This window comes from Dermochelys coriacea, chromosome 5, assembly GCF_009764565.3.
Source record: "Dermochelys coriacea isolate rDerCor1 chromosome 5, rDerCor1.pri.v4, whole genome shotgun sequence".
NCBI lineage: Eukaryota > Metazoa > Chordata > Testudines > Dermochelyidae > Dermochelys > Dermochelys coriacea.
The window spans coordinates 117,604,674-117,632,037 of NC_050072.1; the positions used below are offsets into that span (position 1 = coordinate 117,604,674).

At 40.4% G+C, this 27,364-nt stretch overlaps 1 long non-coding RNA gene across 1 annotated transcript in view; it reads right to left on the reverse strand.

Moving 5' to 3' along the window:
- Positions 1-26,327, reverse strand: part of LOC122460371 — a 39,163-nt gene extending 12,836 nt beyond the window's left edge. Inside the window, exons 1-2 of the long non-coding RNA XR_006281635.1 lie at positions 26,177-26,327; positions 23,501-23,616 (exon numbers count right to left, since the gene is read on the reverse strand). This is a non-coding gene — a long non-coding RNA (uncharacterized LOC122460371). The remainder of the gene's footprint in view (positions 1-23,500; positions 23,617-26,176) is intronic.
- Between the last annotated feature and the right edge of the window lie 1,037 nt (positions 26,328-27,364).

Here is a 27,364-nt window from a genome sequence, read left to right on the forward strand (position 1 = left end):
CTGAGGACCAGCAAAGGCTGCTCTCTATTGTACTTGTGCTTTAAAATTTGATTTGAGGGTAAATAGATGACAGTTATTTTTATGATGGTATCCCGCAGCAGAAGCCCCCAGAACAGTGGCATGCTCAATAGCACCACCACCCCTTTTTTGGCCTGATTCTCTTAAAGGGCTGAGCACACACTGCTTCAGTTGACTTCACCAGGATTTATGGGAGCTCAGCAGCTCTGAAAAACCAGGCTGTTGATGTAGCACCTTTCATAGCACAGGGTCACAAAATGTTTGACGGAAGTAATGTTGCTCCATTAAATAAAATGAATAATAGCTAAAGAATATAGAAAAAAAAATTCAGGAACAAAGTAACAGGGATTAAGAAATTAAGTATAGTCAATGGCTGAGTGAGTTTTTAGAAGAGACTTAAAAGGAAATGCATAGTCAGTGAGGCAGAAAAATACAAAACGTTTTGGCAGAGGCCAAAGGATGCAGAAAAGAGCACTGACCGGAGGTACCTCTTTACACATCTATGTACTAGATTTGTATTTGCAATCTTGCTAATTTATGTGCAATTGTGCATATAGTTTTCAAAATCAGACCTTTTATAGAAATGGTACATATAATCAAATGCACAGATACAATGACTTGCTCTTCTGGACTTACTCCAGTGTGACTCCTTTGACATCAGTGGAGTTACTTCTCACTTACACTATGGTAGATATACCATGGAAAGCATCCAGGTTAGTAAGAAAAGGCAGTGCACTGAGTCCATGGGACGCGACTCAGTATAGACTGTATTCCAGAGCACATCAAAACTGGCTTCTGAACTATGCTACATTTTTATACAAGCTCTGAAGCTAGGCCCACAATTGGTGGTGCCTCCCTATTCGAAGCAGGGAATTGAACCCAGATCTCCAAAGACCCCTAATCACAGCACCATACTTCCAGACCGAGTCAGAATAATGATCCAGTTTATTATCTGGAGCATCAGATTCTATTAGCCTTGTTATTTTAGCATGCACTAAACAACATGTGGGGTTTGCTGCCTGATAGCATTCAGTAATTTCAGGCTTTTGTTCAAACCCGTTATAAAGATTTGGTTTTACGAAGGTAAATGTGAAGTTCCCTCTCCTATGTAGGTGACTGCTGCTGCTGATTATTTTGTTTTTTGCATATCAATGACTCATGGTGTTGCACAGTATGCTAAATTCATGTTAACAATCAGAACAGCTTCTGTATTTTGAAGATAGTAGAATACTTCCTGAGAGAGGCCATATTACAAAAAGGGTCATACAAGGAAGTGATCAGCATAAACCCCCAGTTGGCCAATAAGGATCGACCCTCTGAACTTGCAACTATGGCACAGGACGAACACATCCTGGAGAAACTCCTTGAGGCCAATAATTATACCAGGGATGAATCTGGCCTCAAATGAGGTGTCTCACTTCACAGAGAGGGCCACCTAACTGAATGCTAATGGCAAAAAAATTATTAATGCTGTAAAATTATGAAGAGTACAATGGAGACAAGGTCATCCAGAAAAATCTCATCTTTTGTCTCATTGGTAAAACAGCAGTCAACCTGGTCATTTTCTACAGGTGTCTAGGTTCCATTCCAGACAAAGCTCTTTTTCCAAATGCTAGTCTTGTGAAATTTAGCAGTTGTGAGAGGTAGCTGAGCATTTTAGATCAAGGGTTCATCATGATAGAGCTGAACTAAAATTAGCATTTCTGTTCTACATGAAATTCTGACTTTTCAACATCTGTTTTTGTCCTGAACCAATACAAAAAGTGGAAGTAGCAAAGGTTTTCAATGGAATGAAAAATTCCAAAAAAATTTCAGATTAGCAAAGGGCAAAACATTTTGTTTCAGCATTTTCACTGGAAATAAAACATTGGTACTCCTGAAATAAAACTGTTTAATGTTGTACTGATGTTTTGGATCAGTTCAACAAATTGAAATTAAAATGCATTTACTTGTGGTGCCTCAGAGTTGTTGTAATTCAGGAGCCTCATACACTAATTATCCCCTATAAGCAGGGCTCCCTGACCAGACTAATTCCCAATCATGTGATAACCCCCGTCCCCCAGTGATATGCCATGCAGCTCGGTCAGAGGCAAGCATGTTGCATCATGGGAGATGTCAGGAGGCCTAGGCCAGTGACAATTAAAATTACAGAATTCTCAGCTCCATGAAAACCTACTTCCTCCAATGACCCACTCAGCTAGGTGCGCTGCTACTCACAAGAACTTTCCTCAGAACAGGATGTCTCAGATTGCCTTGCACAGAGTGTGCGTAAACTACTACTACTACTATGCATGTATATAGCACTTTACATACTCTCTTTGAAAATCTAAAAATTGAATGAGGCGATACCAGGATCTGATAGAAAGCCTGTCACAGCTCCTCAGTTCTGTAGCTTTATCAGTAGAGCAAAAGGTCTTTTGGGAAGGGTATGGAGCAATATACTTACCTGTGATCTAAATTAATACATGTTCTATTTAGATTATATTATGCTCACTAAAAGCATTAAACTGGCTTCAAAGCAAGGTTCAGCCTTGTTCTTAGTCTACCCAAAAATAGTTTTCCCACTACTGTTTTGTATATATTCTGTATTTTGTATTTTTACATATTTTGTATTTGTGCTATTCCTACATAGCAATTTTCTTCTATTAGAACAAACTTTTCAAACAAACAATTATGGAGTAATTGCTAGTATGTTTCATGTTAGCAGCTGCTTGCCAGGCTTCCTATATATAGATCACATGGCTGATTATGGAATAATAAGTGGATGTGTCATTACACAAAATACAACTATTTCCCCATGTTTGTTTTCCCCCTACTGTTCCTCATACATTCTTGTCAACTGCTGGAAATGGTCCACTTTGATTATCGCTACAAAAGTTTCCCCCCCTTCCCCCGCTCTCCTGCTGGTAATAGCTCACCTTACCTGATCACTCTTGTTACAGTGTGTATGGTAACACCCATTGTTTCATGTTCTCTGTGTATATAAAATTCCCCACTGTATTTTCCACTGCTTGCATCCGATGAAGTGAGCTGTAGCTCACGAAAGCTTATGCTCAAATAAATTTGTTAGTCTCTAAGGTGCCACAAGTACTCCTTTTCTTTTTGCAGATACAGACTAACACAGCTGCTACTCTGAAACCTTGATTCCCCTGTGTCATCACATAGGAAACCACCACCACAGTTCTCTATTTAACATGAACTTCCTGAATGTTTTTACTATGGCCCACCTTTCTACAGGGCTATTATAGATTGAGAATTGAGGCAAAATTGCAATTTATATTTTCTCTCTACAAAACAGCAGTAACTGAGCAAACACTTGACTAGCTCATCTATTGGTATGGCAGTTTTGGCCTGCCCTTGAAGAAAATATACCCTTTACAAAAGCATTTCTTTCTCTCTTCCTCTCCCACAGTGTAAGTCAAACATGCAGATTGTTAGAAGAGATGGAAAGGCAATGTTTTGCTAAGATAACAGGAAAACCATAATGACCTTTCACTCCCAGCAAACTAAGATGTGGATGGGCATAACTTCTTTGATAAGAAGCTAAGAATGGCCATGCTAAGTCAGACCAATGGTCCACCTAGCCCAGGGTCTTCCAACAGTGACAAGTGCCAGATGCTTCAGATGGAATCAACAAAACGGGGCAATTTATTGAGTGATCCATCCCATCGTCCAGTCCCTGCTTCCGGCAGTCAGAGGTTTAGGGATGCCCTGAGCATGGGGTTGTATCCCTGACTATCTTGGCTAACTGCCATTGGTGCACCTATCCTCCATGAACTCATCTAAATTCTTTTTTGAACCCATTCATACTTTTGTCCGTCACAACATCTTCTGGCAATGAGTTCCATAGGTTGACTGTGCCCTCGGGGAAGTGCTTCCTTTCGTTTGTTTTAAAACCGGCGGCCTATTCATTTCATTGGGTGACCCCTGCTTCTTATGTTATGTGAAGGGGTAAATGTCACTTTCTCCATACAGCCTTCATGATTTTATAGATATCTTAGTGGTCTCTCTTTTTCTAACATGACCAGTCCCAGTCTTTCCTCCTCATATGGAAGCCGTGCCATTCCCCTAATAATTTTTGTTGCCCTTCCTGTACCTTTTCCAATTCTAATAGATCTTTTTAGAGATGGCGCGACCAGAACTGCATGCAGTATTCAAGGTCTGGGTTTACCAGAGAGTTATACTGTGGCATTATGATATTTTGTGTCTTACTATCCATTCCTTTCCTAATGATTCCTAACATTGTTCACTTTTTTGAGTGCGGCTGCACACTGAGCAGATATTTTTAGGAATTACCCAGAATGACTCCAAGATCTTTCTTGAGTGGTGAGATAATTTAGACTGCATCATTTTGTATGTAGAGTTGGGATTATGTTTTCCAATGTGCTTTACTTTGCATTTATCAACATTAATTCCATCTGACATTTTCTTGCCCAGTCACTCAGTTTAATGAGATCCCTTTGTAACTCGTTACAGTCAGCTTTGGACTTAACTATCTTGAGTAATTTAGTATCATGTGCAAACTTGGCCACTTCACTGTTTATCCCCTTTTCAGATAATTTATGAATGTTGAACAGAACAAATGCCAGTGCTGACCCTCATGGGACCCCGGCTGTTTGCCTCTCTCCACTGTGAAAACTGATCATTTGTTCCTACCCGTTTCTTGTCTCTTAACCAGTTACTGATTCATGAGAGGCCCTTACTTCTTGACCCATAACAACTTACTTTGCTTAGGAGCATTTGGTGTGGGAATTTGTCAAAGGTTTCTGAAAGTCCATGTGCACTACATCCACTGGATTACCTTTGTCCATGTGTTTGCTGATCTCCTCAAAAGAATTTGAATAAGTTGGGAAGGCATGATTTCCCTTTACAAAAGCCACGTTGACTCTTCCCCAACATAGTCTGTTTATCTATACGTGTGATGATTTTGTTCTTTACTATAGTTTTTACCAATTTGCCTGAAATTCGGTTTACTGGCCTACATTTGCAAGGACTGACTCTGGAGTCTAACATTTTTTTTTTAAAAGTTGGTGTTACGTTAGCTATCTCCCAGTAATCTGATACAGAGGCTGATTTAAGCAAGATGCTATATACCACAGTTAGTAGTTCTGCATTTTCTGAAGGAACTCAAATATGAATTTTTGGATGAATACCATCTGGTACTGTTTAAATTATCAGTTTATTCTAAAATCTCTTCTATTGACCTCTCAGTCTAGGAGAGTTTCTCAGATTTGTCAACTAAAAAGAATGGCCTAGGTATGGAAATCTCCCTCACATTCTCTGCAGGGAAGACCAAAGTAAAGAATTCATTTAACTTAGCCATAACAACCTTGTCTTCCTTGAGCACTCCTTTAGCATGTAACTCATCCAGTGGCCCTCACTGACAGTTTGGCAGACTTCCTGCTTCTGATGTACTTAAAGGAAATTTGCTGTTAACTTGTGTCATTTGCTAGTTGCTCTTCAGAGTCATTTTTGGTCTACTTAAGTATACTTTTACACTTGAAGTTATGCTGCTTTATTTTCTTTAGTAGGATTTGACTTCCAGTTTTTAAAAGGATGACTTTTTGCTTCTAAACTGCCTCTTTTTCTCCGTTTAGCCACGGTGGCTTTTTTTTGTCATATATTTTTATTTGGGCTATATATTTAGTTTGTGCCTTTATTATGGTGTTTTAAAATAGTTTGCATACACTTGTGGATATTTCACGCATGACTGTTTCTTTTAATTCCCTTTAACTGGCTTCTCATTTTTGTGCAGTTCCCCTTTTTGAAGCTAAATGCAACTGTGGTGGATCTGTTTGGCATTTCTTTCCATCTTCCAGTGTAAAAAACAAAACAAGGTGTATATTGGGGAAGGGGGGAAATGTGAACTCTAGACACAAAACCAAAAACAAAATCCGTGTGTGTGTTGTTTTTTTTTTAGGCAGTAGGATAGATAGGGTTTCCATGCGGGGGGAGGGGAATATCTATTTTCTATTGTGAGCATAAAGTAAGGGGAATTTACACCAGTTGGAAGACTCTGCAGTACACAGAATGCTTGCAGAAAAGGCAGAGATAAGACATGCTTTGATCATACCTTTTTCGTTCAGATTTTTATCTTGTTTTAGTTCCTGGACCATCTTCAATGTATTTGGCTAGTGGGTTTTGTTTTGGTTATTTGATTTAAACAATATCAGTTTTTACTTAGCCCAAATAGGCTTTATTTGCACTCTTCTTTTTGGAATTGTAGCAATAGGAATATGCCCCATGTTCTCTTCTTCATGGGCCCACACCCTTGGCAATACAGAAAGAAATTAGAGCAACACCCCTCTTTGTCCTTCTCATCAACTAATTTCTCCTTCTTAAAGTTTTGGAAATATAACTGGGATGGATTTGTTAAGAGTTTATTTTATTTTTTTGGATTCCCATATCTCTTAAATTTTGTGTAGTGCTGAAGATTCCAAAGCAGTTGGTGCTAAGAAATACCAATAACTGTCATTACTTCAACTCTCTCATGACAACTAATTCAATCTTACATCAATACCTCTTCCCTGTTATCTATAATTCTCTGGTCTAGAGCAAAAAGGCAACAGGAAAAAAGTCTTCTACAAGTTCTGCAAGCACAATCTAATACATATAGTTCATCTAAGAGACTATAGTCCTCTCTAATCGCACCATAACAAAATAGACTTCCTTGGAGAAGCTCCGTTGTCACAAGCAGACACCTTTCCTTCTTTACCTTTTCTCAGAGGTTGTTTCATCTCTCTTGGACAGGCTACGTAAGATTCCCAAACGACAGTGTAAGGAGTCCTTTTATTCATTATAAAAAACCATTATATTACTCAACCAACGTGTTGCTATAGCAGAAAATGTATGCAGCTCTGACACATGCTAATGCGCCCTAGAACTAAATTAGTTTTGAGCTCTTTAGCGCTAATTAAACAGCACGTTATCACTTATGTATATATCCAGCAAGATGATACTATTTCAGAACACAACAAGGCAGGCATAGTTTGGGTTGGATGGTCAAATACAACTTGGTTGGGGTTCTGGGAAATAAGGGATTCAACTGTGTCGTATTTCTTCATATGCCCATTTCCAAAGGGGCTTATGCGTTGAGACTTTTTAAATAGGTAGAAAGAATAATTCTATTGAAATTATAATCCAATTTCAGCATGTTAGGGAAATTCCCTTGATATCTACTTGTGAAAACCTTTAGTGTTTGAAGTCCAACAAGAAATGAAAATTACAATTTCAAAGCAAAATGAAAATGTTTCATTTAGAAATTTTCTCACCACAGATTTTGTCAACCTCAGATTATAAATACATATCATGAAAACATTGACGAGATTGCATTTTTTGCTGAAAAAACTTCAGTCAAAAACATTTCAGTCAGCCTTATTCCTAATTAAGTATCCGGTTTACTAAAGCTGGGCTTTTTAAAGTAGCCTAAGGGGAAGTGTCTGGTCTCCAGTTTTTAATTAGTGGGTAGATTCACAGTTTAAAGGCACATTAAAAACTTCTCTGGAACAGAAATTAAGAGTGGGGTGTTGGCTGAAGAGTGAAGACTGAAATGGGACCTTATGTGAGCATTTCCAAGCCTTCTGACAGTTGGGTTCTTTAAACTAGTGATATAACATTCTAGCTTCCCAAGTCCCAAATATTTTCAGTTTTCTAACCCTTACTCAGAATTTTGCCTTCAAACTTTTGCTGTGTTTTTATAAAGGGATGTTTCAAAGGAAGAGGAGATCTATTTACAATCCTAGCTCCCTTAATGACAAAGGGATCCTGTGTGCTGCTGAGAGCATCCCATGAAGAGCTGAGTCCTCAGCTTTCAATGTCAGCGAAGGATTGACGACCCCCAGCACTTTGCAGAATCCAGCCCTTGGTCCATCTTCCTATGCTCCGAGACCAGAGTGGAAGCACAAGAAATATGCAGGCTGAACCGCAAACACTATTCCATTCTTGAACTAAGCTAGTATTTTAAGTCTGTCCTGAGTCCCCTGTTGCAGTCGTGGCTTGCAACTTTGACTCCAGTAGCTTTCTGAAATCAACAGCATCTGCCTTACCTAGCTGTCAGCTATAATAGGAGCAGACAGTCTTGATTCTTAGTTGTTCCCTGTGTAATTGTCATATTGCTAAGTGTTGTCCCAAGTAGAATCTCTTGGAAGGCTTAAATTTATGAAATTCACTAACCTTTAAATAGAGGACATGCACTCACTGGAGTTTTTTGTGAAGACAGATATTTTCTTTGTTGAGGAACATGTATGGACAGGCTAGCAGAGCATTTTGATGGAACAGAAAATGATGATTCATTTCCATTATCAGTCAGAATTATTATACCCAAGGAGTCATTTATGACACAACTGGCACCTATGTTCACAAGCATATACAGCATGGTAACACGCTGAGCGTATCACTCCAGACTGGCTCTAGGTTGAATTATAGTAATGCCTTCAAGAACTGCTCGTTACAGTAAGCTTGTGTCAGCATTTCAGTTTCTCCATAAAATCGTTTGTTTCAGGGATTATAACAACTCAACCATAAACATTATTCTCAGTTTGAATTATTATTATTAGCAGTAATAATAATACCTTACATTTATATTGTGTCTTTCCTCCAGAAAGATCCCAAGGCACTTCATTGACCGCATAAACAGTAGAATAATTTCAAGTCCCAAATGCAGGTACTCAAAGGTGGAACAAAGCAACTGTTCTGCACCAGTAGCAATACTGGGTTTTTTTTTGGTAGGGGTGTGGGAGGAAAAAAAATGAACACTCTTATGGACAAGAATCTGTGTGTAGGTGTGGATTTTTTTAAATAGGTATTAACTTGAGATCCAGACTGCACACATTAAAATATTAATGTCAAAGGTTGAAATTAAGGTGTGTGTGGGGGGGTGGGAATTTAAATTATAAACCAGAAAGTACTGCTGCTCATATTCTCAGCAAGACCAATATTACATACAATTAGCACCCTAGTAAGAGAAATAAAAATCACTTCTCTGAACAAGAAAGAACAGAAGCAGAAATATTCCATGTCCATACAAGTTGATGTTCAGGGGAAAAACCGATAGATATACAGCAGACTAGCAATGATTGGAGGATAGGTTGGATTAAGCTGAGAGAATAGAAGAACTCTTTAGGCCAAGTGGGGCCCTTAGATGTCTGCTTATAGCTCCCCATCAGACTCAGAGGCAGAATTTGGCCCTTAATGGATAATACAACTTCTGAACAGGTTACAAGAAATTACATACAATTATATATACTTAAAGCCACTGCTTGAAAGAGCCCGAGGATAGAAAGTTTCAGACCAAAAGGTAACTGTTTTGGAAAGCTGTGAACATTTGAATATGGAGGGTTATAAAGGAAACTGTTTAACTACCTTAAATGCATCATTCACTGCCAATGAACCTGAGGGCCAAGCTAAGGACTGGATTTCTGAGGATTTTCTCATGGAGATTCCCCCAAAGTATACTGTGGCAGGTCAGGGTCCAATTCTCGGAAAAGACATCTCCAAATACGGCAGCACCACTGGAATATGCAGGAGGCCAGAGCCATCTTGACAGAGGCCCTGAATCACAGCAGCTCTGTCCCCTCAATAGCGCCGTACCACATTACCAGAGACACCTCACTGGCCACAGCAGTTCCTAGGATGATACAATTCTGTCCCAGCCTAACTCCAGCCTCTCCCCACACACACAGACTCCAAAAGGTCTGGGGAGGGGAGTGGAGTGGAAGGGTAGAGCTATGCCATAGAGGTGTGAGAGCCCTTCTTCTCCCTGGAGAAGAGAACATCCAGTAATGGAGGACCCTCTTCACACCCCAGTTTTTTTTGGGGTGGGGGATATAATTTGGACCTAGTAGAATATTTTGCACTTTCCAGTAAGGGATTAACACACTTTGCAAACATCAATTTATGAAACTTCTCAATAGCCAGTCAAGTGAAGAAGTATTTTTGTTTCAGCTGTATAGGGGAGGAAACACAGAGGTTAAAGACACCATTTTCAGACTTGTTAGCTTAAAATTAGTCCCTAAAACTTTATTTAGGTGCTGAAATAAAAGTGATTCTCAGAAGTGCTGAGCATGGTTCTGTGACTGTTCAGCACCATTTGGGGGTGTGGAAGGAGCTGGGGAGTGACGGCACCTTATTCACATGCCTAAATATGGATTCAAGTGCTGCATTTTGAGCATCCATATTTGAAAGTGACATCCTAAATGACTTTCCTAGAACCTCAGAATGAGTCAACAAGATGGGACCTCAGAAATTCCCAGCTCCCATGCCTATGCTCCATCAATTATTCTATACGACCGCCTAATTTTCTGTCAGAGTCAAAACCTGACATATGGCAAGCACTTCATGTAAAGTGCTGTTCTTGTGATCCACACAAATCCAAAACCTGCATCCCATCTAGATATGGACCCACATCCAAACACCCAAATTTGCAGCATAAACAGATCCAGAGCTGAACTTTTCATCTTGGGTCCATCTCTAATTTAGTCTTCCTAAAGGGGGGTATTTATTATTATTACTACTACTACCACAAAATCATCAACATCAGTCTTAAAATATACACTAAACAAAGACAGCTGGGATAACATATTTCATTTGCACTGACAGCAACTTTTACAAATTGTCATCAGAGAAGTCCCAGAAACAGTATTTATCATAAACATAAATCATGTCGCTAAAGAAAGAAATGTTTTTTATCTACCACTTGTTCTGCAGCCATTGCAGTATGGGACAGCGTTTGTGCTTTAACTCACATTTCTTTGTCCTAAAATTTTGTCATAATCTTACAGTTACTTCAGTATAGCTTGTGTGTATTAGCTCTAATAATGAGTATCTCAGTGGTGTGGAGAATAAGTAGCATTTTATTGTAAAGGACATTCTGTTCCTGCTACTAGCAGGCAGTCTTTGCATATAGCCTACTATTCTATACCTTTAGGAAACCCTAAACAGCTAGCCAACATAATTTTGCACAGCATCTACAATGAACATTTTATACTAATTTATACTCCATATTTACACTGGTAATCCTCCCATTTGCAGGTCATGGAAAAAGAACACTAGACCACATGAACACTCACTTGCAAACAGCCAATATTTATATCTTAAGTCATTAAACTATTTAAGGATGTAAACTGTAATAAATTCACACATTGATTTCGTACTTTTATCCTCTTCATGTATAATTTGTCAAGCATTGACAGTGCATTCAAAGCAATGCAGAACGCAGAAGACACCATCCCTGTTCTAAGAAGCACCCATTGAAACTAATGTCAGAACTCCTCATAAGCTCAATACTGCTGAATAGGAGCTTAAAAATATATAAAGATGCAGATGGATGCCTGTCAAGGTTCCTTCCCCACTCTGAACTCTAGGGTACAGATGTGGGGACCTGCATGAAAGATCCTCTAAGCTTATTCTTACCAGCTTAGGTTCAATGCTGCCACCACCAAAGTGTTACACAAAGAACAGGGGAAGTGGCCACTTGGAAACGTCTCACCCCCCGAAAAATATCCCCCCCCAAGCACTACACTCCCTTTCCTGAGGAAGGTTTGATAAAAATCCTCACCAATTTGCATAGGTGAACACAGACCCAAACCCTTGGATCTTAAGAATAATGAAAAAGCAATCAGGTTCTTAAAAGAGAATTTTATTTAAAGAAAAAGTAAAAGAATCACCTCTGTAAAAATCAGGATGGTAAATACCTTACAGGGTAATCAGATTCAAAACATAGAGAATCCCTCTAGGCAAAACCTTAAGTTACAAAAAGACACAAAAACAGGAATATCCATTCCATTCAGCACAACTTATTTTATCAGCCATTTAAACAAAACAGAATCTAACGCATAATCTAACTAGATTGCTTATTAACTTTTTACAGGAGTTCTGACCTGCATTCCTGCTCTGGTCCCAGCAAAAGCATCACACAGACAGAGAGACCCTTTGTTTCCCCCCGCTCCAGCTTTGAAAGTATCTTGTCTCCTCATTGGTCATTTTGGTCATGTGCCAGCGAGGTTATCTTAGCTTCTTAACCCTTTACAGGTGAAAGGGTTTTTCCTCTGGCCAGGAGGGATTTAAAGGTGGTTAGCCTTCCCTTTATATTTATGACAGTGCCAAACTCCCACCGAAAATCCATGGTTCATTTTAAACTCCCATGAGGTGCCTATCTGCATCTATAGGCGCTCGAACACCTTTGTAATTGTAAATCTGCCCCAGGTGACTAGAGGGGGGAAATCCATCAAGTTTTGTTAACCCCCCTGCAACATTCTTAGCACATTGGACAGTAGATCAATTAATTACTAAGAAAAAAGTGAATTACTATGAAAGCCACCTTACAAAATTTCATTTACTCACCCCAGGCAGTGAAACTTTTGTTGGGTAAGTAAAATTTATTTTTATCTATTATTAAATCAGTTGTGACAAAAAGAGCACGTGAGACGAGTGTGTTTGTGTTTATGATGCCAAGCTTTCATGACAGTTTTGCAAGGCTGTCTCCTGAAGAATTAGACTCATTGAAGTCAGTAGGATACTAGTTACCATGGGTCAGATTCCACCACCCTTTTTCCTAACGAGCAATACCTCACTTTGCGGGAAGTCCCATTAAAATCAATAATGGCAGAATCCGGTCCATAGCAATTAGCATCAGATTCAGGTACTATTAAAGATCAATATTTTGACATCTCTCTTATGCATTTGTTTTAGAACAAACCATGCCCTAGGCAATCATCTCTGTCATACCTCTCTCAGGGCATATTAAACAGGAAGCTGTCACCTCTTTGATCCCAAGCATTAGCCAGTCTAAATGGAGCCCTGAGGACTTTTCATACATTTCAATTTTAGCCCCCCTGTAGGCTCTGGTATAATTTCCCTGGTCTTATGACAATCCTTATGAGTGTTGCACTGCATTCATAGCTGGGAGTACTCCTCTCCTAGCACAGGATATGTAGATGAAGCTTATTTAAAGGCGATATAAGTATAAGCTGAAAAATTCATATCAGGATTTAAACAAACAAAACAGACCCCCAAATCAGCATGAAGTTCAGGGGGTTTTGGATGTGTGATTTTAGTGTAGGTGCCATCTACAATTTGAAGTGACCTGCAGGAAAGCAAAGTAATATCATTCACCTAGTTGAAGTGTTATAGAGGAAACAAAATTGTACTGGAATCCACACAAGGACCATTTAAAGTTGGTGCTTAGGACAGTCTCAGGTGCCTATTTGGAAGTGGTCCTTAGAGTTTTAACTAATTATCTTCCAACCAATAGAGGGTGAAAAAGCATAACAGCTGCCCTCTCCTAGACTAAGAGTATCACCATTCCTTGAAACCTACATTAGCGTTCCAAGGTCACAACCATACCTGTCTTGCCATACATTGCTCTAGCCACTCATCCCCTAGAACGAGTCGGTCTTGCTAAGTGTTACAACGCTGTTTTTATCTGATCGCCAGCATATGGTTGGTGGTGAATCACGCTGCTATTATTTGCACATCTGTTGAGTAATATTAACTTAAAGCATTACATGCACAATTATGTTCAATTATATTAAATGAATCTATTTTACCTAATGCTAATTCTCCAGGGCTTGTGCATCTTTAGTTACAGGAAGTTTAGTGCAGGGTAGCAGATGGTACAACAAAAATTGTGTCAGCTAATAAATTTAAATGTCAAGTACACACCAATAATTTCATAGCAGATATGTGCTTTAGTCAAGTGATTTCAAGTTGGCGCTTATAAGTATCAGGGAAATTGCACCAAGTTCGGCACATTGGCTTCTAACCATTGGGTAGTGTGTGCTATTAGGCACTCTGCAGACAAGCAAGAGCATGAGGCAGGAAATTTCATTCCCTTATGTTTTCACCCGTCAGTCATTCCCAAGGTCAAGAATAAACAGAACAGATACATGCCCCCTTGCCCCTCTCTTTTGTTTAGAGCTTTCCCTTGTCTCACAATTATCACTCAACCATTTTCTCTTTGCCAGGATCTGTGTTTAGGGGGCTCTGGGACCACAGCATGCCCATTAGAACCAATTCGGAGAAGGCTTTAGTAATGCATTTTCTTTGTAAAGCCGGAGCTGGGTTGTAGTCATTCCTTTTAAGTCCTTCCCTCTTTTGGAAGCCTTCTGACTGAGCATTTGTTTAGCCTTCAGCCCATCCACAAGAATACAGAAGGGCAAATGTTTTCTATTCGACATTCAGGCCAAAGGAAAGTCTCTCACTTCCATCCCATCCTCAGTAAGAGCGGGGGCTTGGCTGGTGGCAGCATCGGAGGGATTGCTGTTCACAACTTACTTGCAGACTCTTTCTTTAGGACCCAATCCTGCAAGGTGCTGAGCACTCTTCTGTCAGCTCCCATTAGTGGGAGTTCAAGACATTCCCCCACCGCATAGGATCAAGCCCTTGTTTTAACATTTACTTGAAGGCTCTATTACAGGGGATACAGTCCTCATTTTTCCTCTTAATTCACAGAGGGACACTGTATTGTACTTGAATACCCACTACAATGCTGATCCATTCTCTGTTTTCCTTTAAACCCGTGTTCCCCACACATAATACTATCAACATAAGAACAGCCATACTGGGTCTGACCAATGGTCCATCTAGCTCAGCATCCTGTCTTCTGTCACTGGCCAATGCCCAAAACTTCAGAGGGAATGAACAGAACAGGCAATCATTGAGTGATTCACTCCCAGCTTCTGGCAGTCAGAATCTAGGGACAACCAGAGCACAGGGTCGCATCCCTGACCATATTGGCTGATGGCCATTGATGGACCTATCCTCCTCGAACTTACCTAATTCTTTTTTGAACCCTATTATTGTTTTGGCCTTTGCAGCATCCCCTGGCAGAGTTCCATAGGTTAACTGTACATTGTGTGAAGAAATACTTCCTTTTGTTTACTTTAAATGTGCTGCCTATTAATTTCATTGGGTGATCCCTGGTTCTTATGCTAGGTGAAAGAGTAAATAACATTTCCTTATTCATTTTCTCCACACCATTCATGATTTTATAGACCTCAATAATATCCCCCCTTAGTCATCTCTTTTCCAAGCTGAAAAATTCCAGTCTTTTTAATCTCTCCTCATATGGAAGCTGTTCCATACCCCTAATCATTTTCATTGCCCTTTGTTTTACCTTTTCCAATTCTAAGATACTGTTTTGAGATGGGACAACCAGAACTGCATGCAGTATTCAAGGTGTACGCGTACCAAGGATTTATATATAGGCATATTGATATTTTCTGTCTTATCTATCCCTTTCCTTATAGTTTCTAACATTCTCATAGGTTTTTGATTGCTGCTACATATTATCTATAGGCAGGGCTGTCCCTACCCATATGCAAAATACACAGCTGCATAGGGTACCAGGAAATTTGGGGATGGAGTGGAAAATACAGTAGCATGCATCTGATAAAGTGGGTTCTAGCCCACGAAAGCTTATGCCCAAATAAATTTGTTAGTCTCTAAAGTGCAACAAGGACTCCTCGTTGTTTTTGCTGACACAGACTAACAGGGCTATCCCTCTGAAACCTTTCACTATGTGTGTTTGTTTCCTTTTTTACATGCCAGCTACAATACAATCATATCTGCAGTGATCCTGCTCCCTGGGTTAGCCTTTTATACTGCCTGCTCTCCTTCCTGGGTTCTAAGTGAGCAGGATGCTGGCTCCCATAGAGCCCAAATGGAAGCTATTAACAGCACTCCATTACAGGCCATGAGATAAGTGCTTTGCCAGCTCATCTTAGGACAAGTTAACTCTTAATCAGGATCTAAGGAAAACAAAGATGGGAAACAGCCACCTTGCCTCTAGTCTGGATTTGCACCTGTTACATCTTAGCTGGTCCAGAAGGTCTGGGCCACAAGTTATAATAGGAGGGAATGGGAATATACACCTTTTCCTAAAGTCCTGGTGGCCTCACCTCTGGAAACCTGCGATATGGACATAGGGGAAATTGGCTCGTACAATAGCCCCAAAAAGCTTTTGGTCAAGGATCTGTCCATAGTGCTAGTAGCTCCCCAAGTAGGTCCTATGGAAGTGCCCGCCTTGGCTCAATACAGATTCTGATGGCCAGTAAATGTCTATCAATGTCCACTAAATCTCTGTCCTCCCAACAATTTTACTTCTCCTACCTCTACACCCAGTCTTCCTCCTTCTACAGCTGAAGCTTGGAAACAAACACTACATATTTCCCTTTCTCCTATTTTTAACATAAGGCGGTTTTCTTAAAACTAGCAGAATTTCAAGCCAAGAAGCCAATAGGTTTGATCACTACTGCAGATAAATCACGCTTCATCTCTTCACAAAAGCATGAGTAGAAATATTTATTCTTAAACGGAAGCTGGGTTGCTGTTGCTTCAGGAACTATAGCTAGGGACAGGGAAGCCAAATATAGTTTCAGAACAACAAGCTAGAGTGACCATTGACCCAGATTAACAACAAGCGATAAATGGCAGTGTCTTCTTCCGTCCAAATCTTCACAATCACAACTGCAGCTCACAGCGGTGGAGCTAGCCTGTTAAGTAATGGCAAACCCCAGTTATCTGCAGATGCCTTTTATTGCACAGTTAGAGCAAGCTGATTAGGAGGAACTGTTCCCATCAGCAATAAATTGTCAGACGGTGAGACACTGCCTGGGTCTCTCAGGCCTTCATGAATGTAAACAAGTATTTGGAATCTTGTGCTGTGAGATGAATAATTAGCCTCAGGAGTCATTTAAGGTCAACTATGTGTTTCTCACCAGTTGTGTTTTTGGACCAAGTTTCACTCCAGGTCTGGCTTCCTGCCTCCAAAGTTAGGTCCCTGTAGTTCTGCTGCTGAACACACTGATTGGCACATTCTTCCCTCTGCCATGATCTCAGAGCCATCCCTTCCCTGCAGCCACAAACTGGAAGATGGATAGTGCTAAACAGCAATTGTGGGATCCACATGGAATTTTTGAAAGGACATAGTTAGACAAAAGTGGAGAGGCTTGGTGGGAGGGGATAAAGAGGTGCTAACCAAGGTAAAGCTCAGCTCTTTGTCCAGGAGATGGAAGCACTATTTGAACTGGTGTACACACATAGGGGCATCCTTCAACCAGATTTTCAAATTGGTATGAATCCAATATTAGGAACGGGTGAACTTGTTTTGCCTAATTTGGAACCCACTGAAACACTGTGGGTTCAGAAGTTTAACGTGAACTCAGACTTGATTGTGTTTTTATTCCAATGAGCAGACTGGCTGAAGGAATGGAAAAGAGAAAATTGCTTATGACAGGATAGATGTGATTTTATCTCCCTCTCTCTCACTAAATATATAAACACACACACACACACACACACACACACACACACACACACACACACACACACACGTATTTATGCCAGTGGTTCTCAAAACTTTTGTACTGGTGACCGCTTTCACATAGCAAGCCCCTGAGTGCGACCCTCCCTTATAAATTAAGAACACATTTTTATATAATTTATATATATATTTAACACCATTATAAATACTGGAGGCAAAGCAGGGTTTGGGGTAGAGGCTGACAGCTCACAATCCCCCCATGTAATAGCCTCATGACTCCCTGAGGGGTCCCAACCCCCAGTTTGAGAACCCCTGATTTATACCATACTATTGTAGGAGTGAGTATCTTATACACAGCACAGGTTTCTCTATGGGTGGAAAACTTTGTTTTTAAATGAATCTCTGTTGCAAAAAGTGAAAAACAAAGGATGTCTACAAATCAAATCCAACTTTGCAAATGCAAAAACCAGCTCAGGAGATTGTAAAAGCCGCACGGTTCCAGCAGCCCCATACAAAAAGAAGAGACTTTGTACACCATCTATTGCTCAATATCTCTTTGGTAACAGGTAATCATACTTAATCAGGAACTTGAATAGATTTATGCCTTGTAGCAGAATGCAGAAGAAACCCTATTGCTCCTCTGCAGCACAATGCAAATGCTGTGTGAGCAAAAACACCACCTCCAATACAAAAAGCACACAGTAGAGGCTACCCAAACAAGGCTTAATTGCTTTCCTCTGTGATTCTCATTAATAACAATTAGTTGGTCAGTCAGCTGCAGCCCAAGTAGTTGTTTCTGTTTTGTGATGAGCAGATGAGCACAGATGACCCTTTACAGATGAGCACATGTCCATCAGCTGGGTTTGCTCTGGTGCTTTGCACTTCTCTGCTTGCAGTGAAAGCTCACCACTTGTCAGATGACCCTTTTTTTGTGCACAAGCACAAGCAGAAGCCAGCCATACATTTTGGTGCCATGGATGATTCCCTGGTTTGCAAATAGGCCCTATTCCAGTCAAGAAGATAGACAAGAAATCCAATGAAGCTTTCCTTTCTGGTGGAAGCTTTCCTTTGACCTCCTTGATTGTGTATCAAGAAGCCAGGGGGCTACATAACCTTGAATGTAGGTAGCAAAGAACAGGGCTACTGCCACATGTTATTGTGGGCCAGGCCCGGGGGGAGTCCAGGGCCATAAATGCCTCTGCGAGTAGGTCAGTTTAGACCATGTCAGCTGTAGTATACAGGTAGAAGTAGGATCCCTCTCGCTGCCTCTTGCATTAAGGAAGGCCAGCAAGGGGTGAGTGTAATTTTGGATATACGCGGTGCTGCTTGAGTACAAATGGATCAGCACAAGAGCAGAGGGAAGCACAATAGGGAATCATGGAGCTTTAGTGTTAGCAAGATTGCCAGGACCTGGCTGGTTGCCTCACTTGCATTTGGATCTCTTCGTAAGAATGGAAGGGGAAACATGGCTGAAGGAAAGGGGCATATGAAAAAAGAAAATAAAAATAAAGGAGGCATATTGGGAGTCAGCAGCAAGGAAAAGGGTGGGAGAGAGGAAGAGAAGCTGGAAAGAGTGGGAGAAAGGACAAGGAAATAAACTGGGGACAAATTGGAAAAATAGGTCTGAGTGGAGGGAGGAGAAAAAAAAATCAAGCTGGAAAGATTGCTGGTTGTAGGGAAAGAGAAAGAAGATGGAGACCAAGGCAGTGGGGCCTGCTTCTGTGTCTGTCTGAGGTCCTGCAAATCCCACCTTGTGCTTTGGTAAAGGGACACAAATTTAGATGATCTCATCTTCCCCAAGGACCTAATTCTGTCCCGAGATTGGTTGGATGCAGCTCTTCCTGAAGTCAGGAGAAGCTGTGTAGACACAGCTGAGGGCAGAACTTGGCCTTAAGTCGGTAACAAGTTACACAGATATGCTATGGTGAAGTGATCATCTTATCCTGCACAGAAACAAACAGAATACATTGCAAACAGCAGCGAAACCAGTGATCACCTGGGTATTGCTGCAAAGGTGAACCATGCTGGAATAATCCAGCAGATGGTGCTGCTGCTCCACAAGTCCCTGCTGACAGGGCGACCAGCCCTTTTTGCTGTGCAGAGATAAGAAAGTTGCATTTCAAATGAACAATAAAGAGAATTATGGATGCCTGCATGAGGATCTACCAGAAAGGAGAGTGCGGCATTGTGTCAGTCAAAAACCAGCTCTCTGTGGGAAGAGCTTAGCTTGGGTGACCTTGGGATCCAAGAGATACATGACAAGAACAAAAATTAGAAGTCAAAAGAACTACATTTCCACCTACCTGTGTCAGGAAACAACTCTTTAAATGTACATATAAAGCAAAGAACTGAGAATAGTACCTCTGGAATGCTTAGCACATGAAAGCACTTCGTTTAATATGCTCTAAAGACTCCATGAAATCACCTCTGATATTAATTTGGTTTATTATCCTCTTTTCACACCCGCAAGAGAACGCTTTCCCCACCCTCCCTCCTATAGAGATTTAAAATTCCCCAAGGCAACAGCGGTTATTGTACCAGGAGATTAACTAGCAAAGAAAATTATAGCAGCACATTTCTGCTGTTAGAGTTAAGGTAGTATCAGCATTTCTATTATAAAATTCTATTGTCAGGCGGTTTATGAGTTTGACCCAGGCATAAAAATTCACTGAAACTTGACCCACAGGGCCTCAATTTACAATATCCCCCCCGCCCCAATTAAAGTTATATACATATATTCTTTAAACGGGCCAATTTTATATACATACACACACAATAATAAAAAATGTGGTCCATTTAAAGAATTCAAAGTCAAGTTCCCACATTTCAAAGAAAAAAAGATTGAGATGTTAACATTTTAAAAGACTCATTCCTAGAGCACATGTTCAGTAACACTTTCAAAATTAAAAGGTGCTAAAGCTTTGCAGTGCATTGGTTTAAGGCTCCTGCATGGCTGCTGGTTAGACAGAATGCACTCTAATAGCTTTTACAAATTTCTTGGGCATATGATCCATGCGCTAAGATAGAGCAACAGGATAGAATGCAATGGCAGTGAAGGGTTTCTTCCCTCTGGCCTTCATACCTAGAGCTGTATCCCTCTTTTTGTATTCCAATAGACCACATGCTTCATTTGACTCCTCCCTTAGAAACCACATCTTATGCAGAAGCTTTTGGGCAGATCCTCATTTGCTGTAAGCTGATGTAGCTCCATTGACTTCATGTCTATGCCAGGTGAGGATCTGGTTTTAAAGTCCTAATACACCACTGAAAGGTGATTCTACACCTGCTATATACACAAGTTACATTTTAAAAATGTATCAAACAAGAAATCCATGAAGCAAAACCACTTTTCCATTCCGTTTTCCCCACAGAGCATTATTCCCCTGGTTTTGATTTTTTGTTTTGTTCTGTTCTAATTTTATGCTTCAATCCTGCGAACACTTACACACTTAAAGTTCAGAGCGTGTGTAAGTAACATCCCTCTGCTGACTTGTGCTTAATATTAAGTACATGTATGGTTGTAGGATCATGACTTTAGGTTGCAGATCCCCCAATGCAGGAACCTTGGGCCATGTCCTGCAATCAGTTATGTGGCCATAAATCTGGAATGATTGCAATATACATTTTCAAAATTAGTTAGCATAATTAAATACATATCAATCTGTAGGAACATTTACAGTTCACTGGATAGATATTCCCAGGCAAACAAATACACACTATAAAAAGATCTGAGCCTGTATCCTTAGTGCACCAAGATTTCCCGCTGAAGTCAAAGGGGCTTTTGGGTATGCAAAGAATAAGGAATTAAGGTTGTGGTACAAATTATCCAAAGCAAAGACAAAGTTCCAGGACTGAACTCTGGTCTTCATTGCCTCCCAGTTCAGCTGGCCATTTAGCAAATATGGCACAAGACATCTCTGTGCACTGATCTTTGACTCTTCATAACAACTAACCAAACAAAGCCAGCTAGGAATTTGAAGGGATAGCAGATATGGGGACCAATGGACTGACACTGAACAGTGAAAGGTTAACAACACCCAAGATGACAGAAAACACAGGGTGGTATCCTGGCCTCACTGAAATCAATGGCAAAACTCCCAGAAAGAGTCCAGATATACAGCCTGATTCGCCATTCTCCCATGCTGGTTTTACACTGTGTAACTCCATCAATTTCAGTGGAGTGACATCAGTACCTGGCTAATGTGACAAAACGGAAAGGTCCACAGAATGCAAAGACTCTTTTTGTGGTTGACTGTGTGGATAGAAAGCCTACTCATCTGTCAGGATTGGTAGATGGGATTCTACCCCTATGTACTGCATGCACTTATGAATATCCTGCATTTGTATATACAGAAGTGCATGTCTATGTAAGAGCTGGTGTGGGGGCATTACTCATTTATTGAGTCAGGTTATAATATACAGTTCCTTTGTTACTTGCTTCAAGCTGTGGAAGCAATCTAGCCATGAGGGCTTGTGTTACTGGGTCTATCTAGCCTTCTCTGCCTCCTGCTGCAGGCACCAGTGCCCAGACACCCGGGCTTACGGAAAACCTGCTCAGGCAGGGCTAGCCATGAGCCGTAGTCCTCCAGAGGCCCAGAAGGCAACACTGACCAACAGGAAGCTGGCAGGCCAGTTAAGTAAGTTTGCTCACTTCTTCTGAAGGGCACTGCCGAGTGAGCCTGGGACTGGAAAAAGAGTTCCTCAGTAATAGCCCAGGACTCCTGGCCAGATCAGAACTTTGCTTGAACTCTGTGCTTAAGCAGTTACTTTGTGTGTGTTTGGTTATTAGTTTAAAAGGCACAGACAGCTAAACTTTGAGTGTGGTTATCGTTAACCATTTAAGACTGACATTGAACTCACAGCAAGGGCTATTCTGCTCCTGCCCAGCTGTCACAGCCTCTTTACAGAATCATTAAAACCAAAAAAAAAACCCGAAAGGGGTGGGGGGTGGATTGGTTTTAAACTCTTAAAGTGATTATGCCCTGCCATAATGTTTTGATGTTTGGTAACATGCAAGAACATTTTGCAGTTTGACAAACTCAAACATAATTCCTTCTCCCCACAAAGAAGCACAAGGATCAACAAAACATCAAGTATTTTCACTCCTAGAATTAGAGTGATTCTAGGACAACACAGCTGTATCAAAAGGAAACACTATTGCAGCACTAGAGAGGTTTCTACATGCAAAGGAACCATGTTATAACATTGGTCTGAGTGATGGCAAACAGGTTGGATCTTAATGGCATCAGCATCTTCAGTAACAGCCAGAGGAGTAGTGTTTGCTGGTGTCCATTCCCACAGTTCCAAAGGCACTTCAGTTCATTTTGAGCTGGTTCGAAAAATAAATTTAAGCAAGATATTTTCAAACTAAATAAAAACCTTTTAAAAAATGCCCATTTTGACAATTTTATTTTGGAAAAAGCCAAAATGAAGCTGTTTTGACATTTTCTGACTGGAATGTTTTGAAATTTTGTTTCAAAATGAATTTTCAAAACAAGATTTGTTTAAAAAAATATAACAAACATTAAAAAGGTTGAAATTGGAACAAAAAGTGTTTTTCTTTGATCAAAAGAAATTTTGTTTGATCCAAAAGATTTTCACAAATTTGTTTTGGGGGAAATTTTTTGGTTTTGTTCCATTTTGCATTATATTTTTTTTGGTGGAAACTGCAAAATTTCCTGTGAAATGGAAATCTAGTTCCCACCCGATTCTACTCATCTGTTCAATGCCATTTACCATGGGTTCTCTCTCTCTCTCTCGATTGCCTTCTGCAAAGAAAATCTTCATGTTTAGTCTGGTTTTTTTTTTTTTTGGCAGAAAGGTTTCAAATCAGAATGAAATTATATTAACATACAGTCATTGTGTGTTTAAATTAATGCCCTCCCATTTCTACTACTTGAGGCTCAGGATTTCATTTGTTGCTGCACATAGATAGCCTGGAAAGCAAAATGCAGCCCTTCACACTTGAGCGTCAATAGACTATTTGAAGAAAGAATAACCAGTTACAATTATGAAGTTTCAGATTTACAGATCTGTGTGTCTTGTACTTTGGAACAGATCAGTTTTGTCGAGGTATAATCAATTTCCTTAGGGTGAAGATAAGCCTTTAACTGGTGCACAAGTGCACAGTTTCAACTTCAGTCTGAGCTTTTGGAAAAGGATTAGCGCTTAATTCCCATAAAACAAATCAAACCACCACACCAGCCCTGAGGTTCCAGTTACCAAGTTCCTCAGAGTTTCTTCTGTTTCCTCTACAGCTTTGACATCCTTGGCTTGCCTGTGTCTAGAATCCTCCAGGTACAGGTTGCTCCCTCAGCCTCAGTCTGTGCTTTATAGACCTGGCAAGACGAGGAGAAGGAGTGGTGGTTTAAAACATGTCAGCTAAAACATGTTAACACATATTTAAACACCATTTAGGATCCAGAGTAGACAAAGGCAGTGATGTTTACAAACGTGTTAGATAGTCATGGTCACACATAGGACCCACAGCAGAAATGTCCCAAGATTTTCAGAGTACCATAGAAGCAGCAAAACCTGAGTGGATCTCAAATAGACTATCTCCCAGCTTGCACTTTTCAGCTCAGACATAGACCAAGCTCCGATGGCACTGGAAGTTACCATCATGCAGGGACCTTGAATACATACAGAAAAGGTATCTTAGAACTTTCAGTATATTTCACTGCCCAGGAGGGAATACCTCCCCTGGGACCTGCACATCCATGCTCAGATAAAGCAGAGCACAATCTGACTGGACAGAAGTGGGCATACATTGGGTTTCTTCTTCTTCTGGGGTTTGCTGCTGCCTGTACCTGGTAGAACCTGCAGGTAGATAGAGCTTTCCAGACTGAGGCAGCTTTACTTTGTTTACAGAGGCTAGCACTACATACAGGAAGTTGCACTGGTTTAACTATATCAGTGCAACATCATATCTTGTGATATACTTGTACAGCTTCTGCATATAGATAAGCTCTTACAGGGACCTTCGGTAGGCTCCCCTCTTACTCTCGGGTAGATAAACAAAACACCATAATCTAGGTTTGGAGGCATCCAACTCCAGCTTCTCTGGAACAGGCAGGTTTCTAAAGGAGAGAGATTCTAACAATATTGGGTTTCCCTCCATTCTATGGGCCATAACCTATACAAGGAAATGCATGCCACTTTCCTAATGTTTACCTCTCTTCTTTCATCCAGAAAGCATTTCTGGACGTTTCTGTAAAACAGGCCTGCCAAGTGGACAGCAAGGTACTGGGCTATTGACAACCGTTATAAACACTTCTGGGTGATCAAAGGAACAGAGCGACTTTTTTTTTTTAAATGGCTCCCCTTTTGGGCCAGTGAACATTCAGGCATCCAGTGCGAATCCCAGCAAGCCTGAACTGGAAGGAGGGTTTAATAGTTTTCTATATTTAATGGAATCCTTAAGGCCCTTAACAGATGGACTGTAGCAAAGACAGGCAGTTTTAGACACTCTTGTGACTGCAGCAATCAAGGTATCATTCAAGTAAATAAAGCACTTTCACTCTCAGAGATCTTAGGACATGAATAACTCATTCCGTAACTCTAGTAAGTATTCTTGGGGCAATGCACAAGCCAAAGCCCAGTACATTGCAATGATATAATTTTCCTTTTCAGGAGGATCTCAGGAGTTTCTTTAGGTGGTTGGATGCAAGGGGGAAATGCTGAGGAAGGCTTTGCTTAGATTTGGTTTATGTCAGGAAAAATCTCCTCTGTGGACAATGACTTTATATCATTGAAACTGTCCATGTAGTACCATTGGACAGTCATAAAGAAGTTCAAAAGGAGCATGGTTTGGATTTTAAACAGGACCATATACCCTGGTACACTCAGAATCTATGGGGATATAGCTGGGCTTATACAGCACCTTTCAGTGTTTTCATTTGGCATGACCTCTAAAACCTGAGATCTAAGATCTCAGTCTGTTTTTGTCTTTGGAGGGTTGGGAAGGAACTCATGCACCGGGGACTGTAGTGCTATTTTATTGTAGGATTTAGTCTGAACCACATCTGAAAACAGAACTATATCCTTCCAGGCACTGGTAATGGCACTCTGGACTCCAAAGATAGTTTATCCTCATGGCTCAATCTTGCTCTTTGGAGGGTTAACTGGCTATTTCTGTGCATGCTGCAGTTGTAAAACAAGAAAATAAACCTATCTGCAATCTTTTCTGGCATAGTTTACATTAAATATAAACACTGAACTATTTTTGCAACTAAAACTTCATGTACAATTATAAAATTTGCAAGTTAAACAGGTGCATGCAACCGACTCAGCATTTGACTAAGCTTGCATCTGACTTTGCAAGGTATCCCTCTTGCTTAGTGTTGCACATTAACAAACTTACATAATAATACTCTTTTACCCTTCAGGTTACAAATATACTTACTTAGATTAGTTGATTATTAAATGAATCTTAAAGGGCCAGATATTTACCTGATGTAAATCAGCATAGCCCCACTGAAGTCAATGGAGATATGCTGATATGCACCAGCAGTGAATCTGGCCTATATACTTTGAACTAGTGAGAGCTGCAGGAGCTTAGCTGCTATACAAATAAGGCTATTATGGAGAAGACTAACTGTGGCCTTGGAAGCTCAACTTGAGGCAGCCAGATTTGAGAGTTTTGCCATTGGGCTATAAAAGCAGAAATTTGACAGTTCCTGCTTAGAAAGTTGAAAGCACATGGTTGCTGCCTCACTTAACATTTCACTGTTAAGTCTGTGATTCTTTACAACTTCAGCTTCTCACCCTTCTCCCTCCCCCCACCCAAAGACCCTCAGGAACATGTACATAAAATGGAGCATTATAACCACCACTCAATCTCATTTCTATACTAAGCCAACAGGATCCAACAAAGAGGTTCAAAGTCTGGGCACGCACCTGCAACACAGCAAGATTCACATGAGACGCAAATCGCCCTCCTTTGAGACCAGAAGTTTCGTCAGTCACATGACACTTTTTTCCATTATAAAAACTGAAAAAAGCAGCAACTTACACAGCTGCAAACTACTTTTGAGGAAAGGCATCTTTCTCTTAACTGAAGGTTTCTAAAGTTAAGCATATCATCATACCAATTGAATCATCTTTATGAAGAAGCCTGAAGTGGCAGAGGAAGGAAAAGAATATCTGCTTAGGGGTCCACTGGGTTGAACAGAAGAGGATGGGAAAGATCTTGCAAAGAGTTGCAGGCAGGTGGTGCCCTACCAACAGGATAGAGTCCTGAGCTTGCAAGTAAGTAAATAAGCTGCACTGGGTGGGATTCCATGAGGGAACAAGGGTCTGTTCTTAGAGGATTGAGGTCTTAGGGCCTGATTTTCAGAGATGTTAGCACCTGCAGCTCCAATAAATGTCAAATGAGTGTTCAGCATCTCTGAGGATTAGGCACTTAGGACTGCATTTTCAAAAGAATTCAGCATGTTGACCACCGAGTTCTTTTGAAAATCTGGCCCCAATATTAAGACCTTAACTTAAGATATATTCCACAAAACATAAAAGATACGCAGTGCGGCCTTGGGGACATTGCTATTGAGACCTGAACATGCCAAGGCATTTCCTGATATTTTTGTGATATAAACTGCACAATCAATTTTTTCCAGTTAATATGTAATTAAAGATGCAGATGACTGTTTTCAGGACACACAGTAGTGCAGCCTTGTAGCTATTGCCAATGAAATTTTAGCTATTTTATGCTTTAAGTTAGTTAATGAGAGGTTGTGTGCAGTTACTTTCCCCATCAGGAATAATCGAGAGCCAACGTGTGTATATATTTTCTTCAACGGCCACTCATCTTGTTGCACGCCAAAGACAGTATTGTTTGTGGTAAAGGAAATGGAATTAACAGACAAAGTAGATTTTAAAAAAATTCTACTTTATGAAGTTAATGTAGAGCTGTTGAGAAAATTGCCAGATTCCTTAGGGTTAGTCTTAATAAAAGATATATTCTTCTTCTGTTGGGGTTTATATTAATAATTAGGACAAATGCAGCAGCAAATCCCACTTCAGCACACACACTTCAGCAGTAGTTAATATTATCTATTCAGAAGCTTTCAGCTGAAAGCAATTAACCAA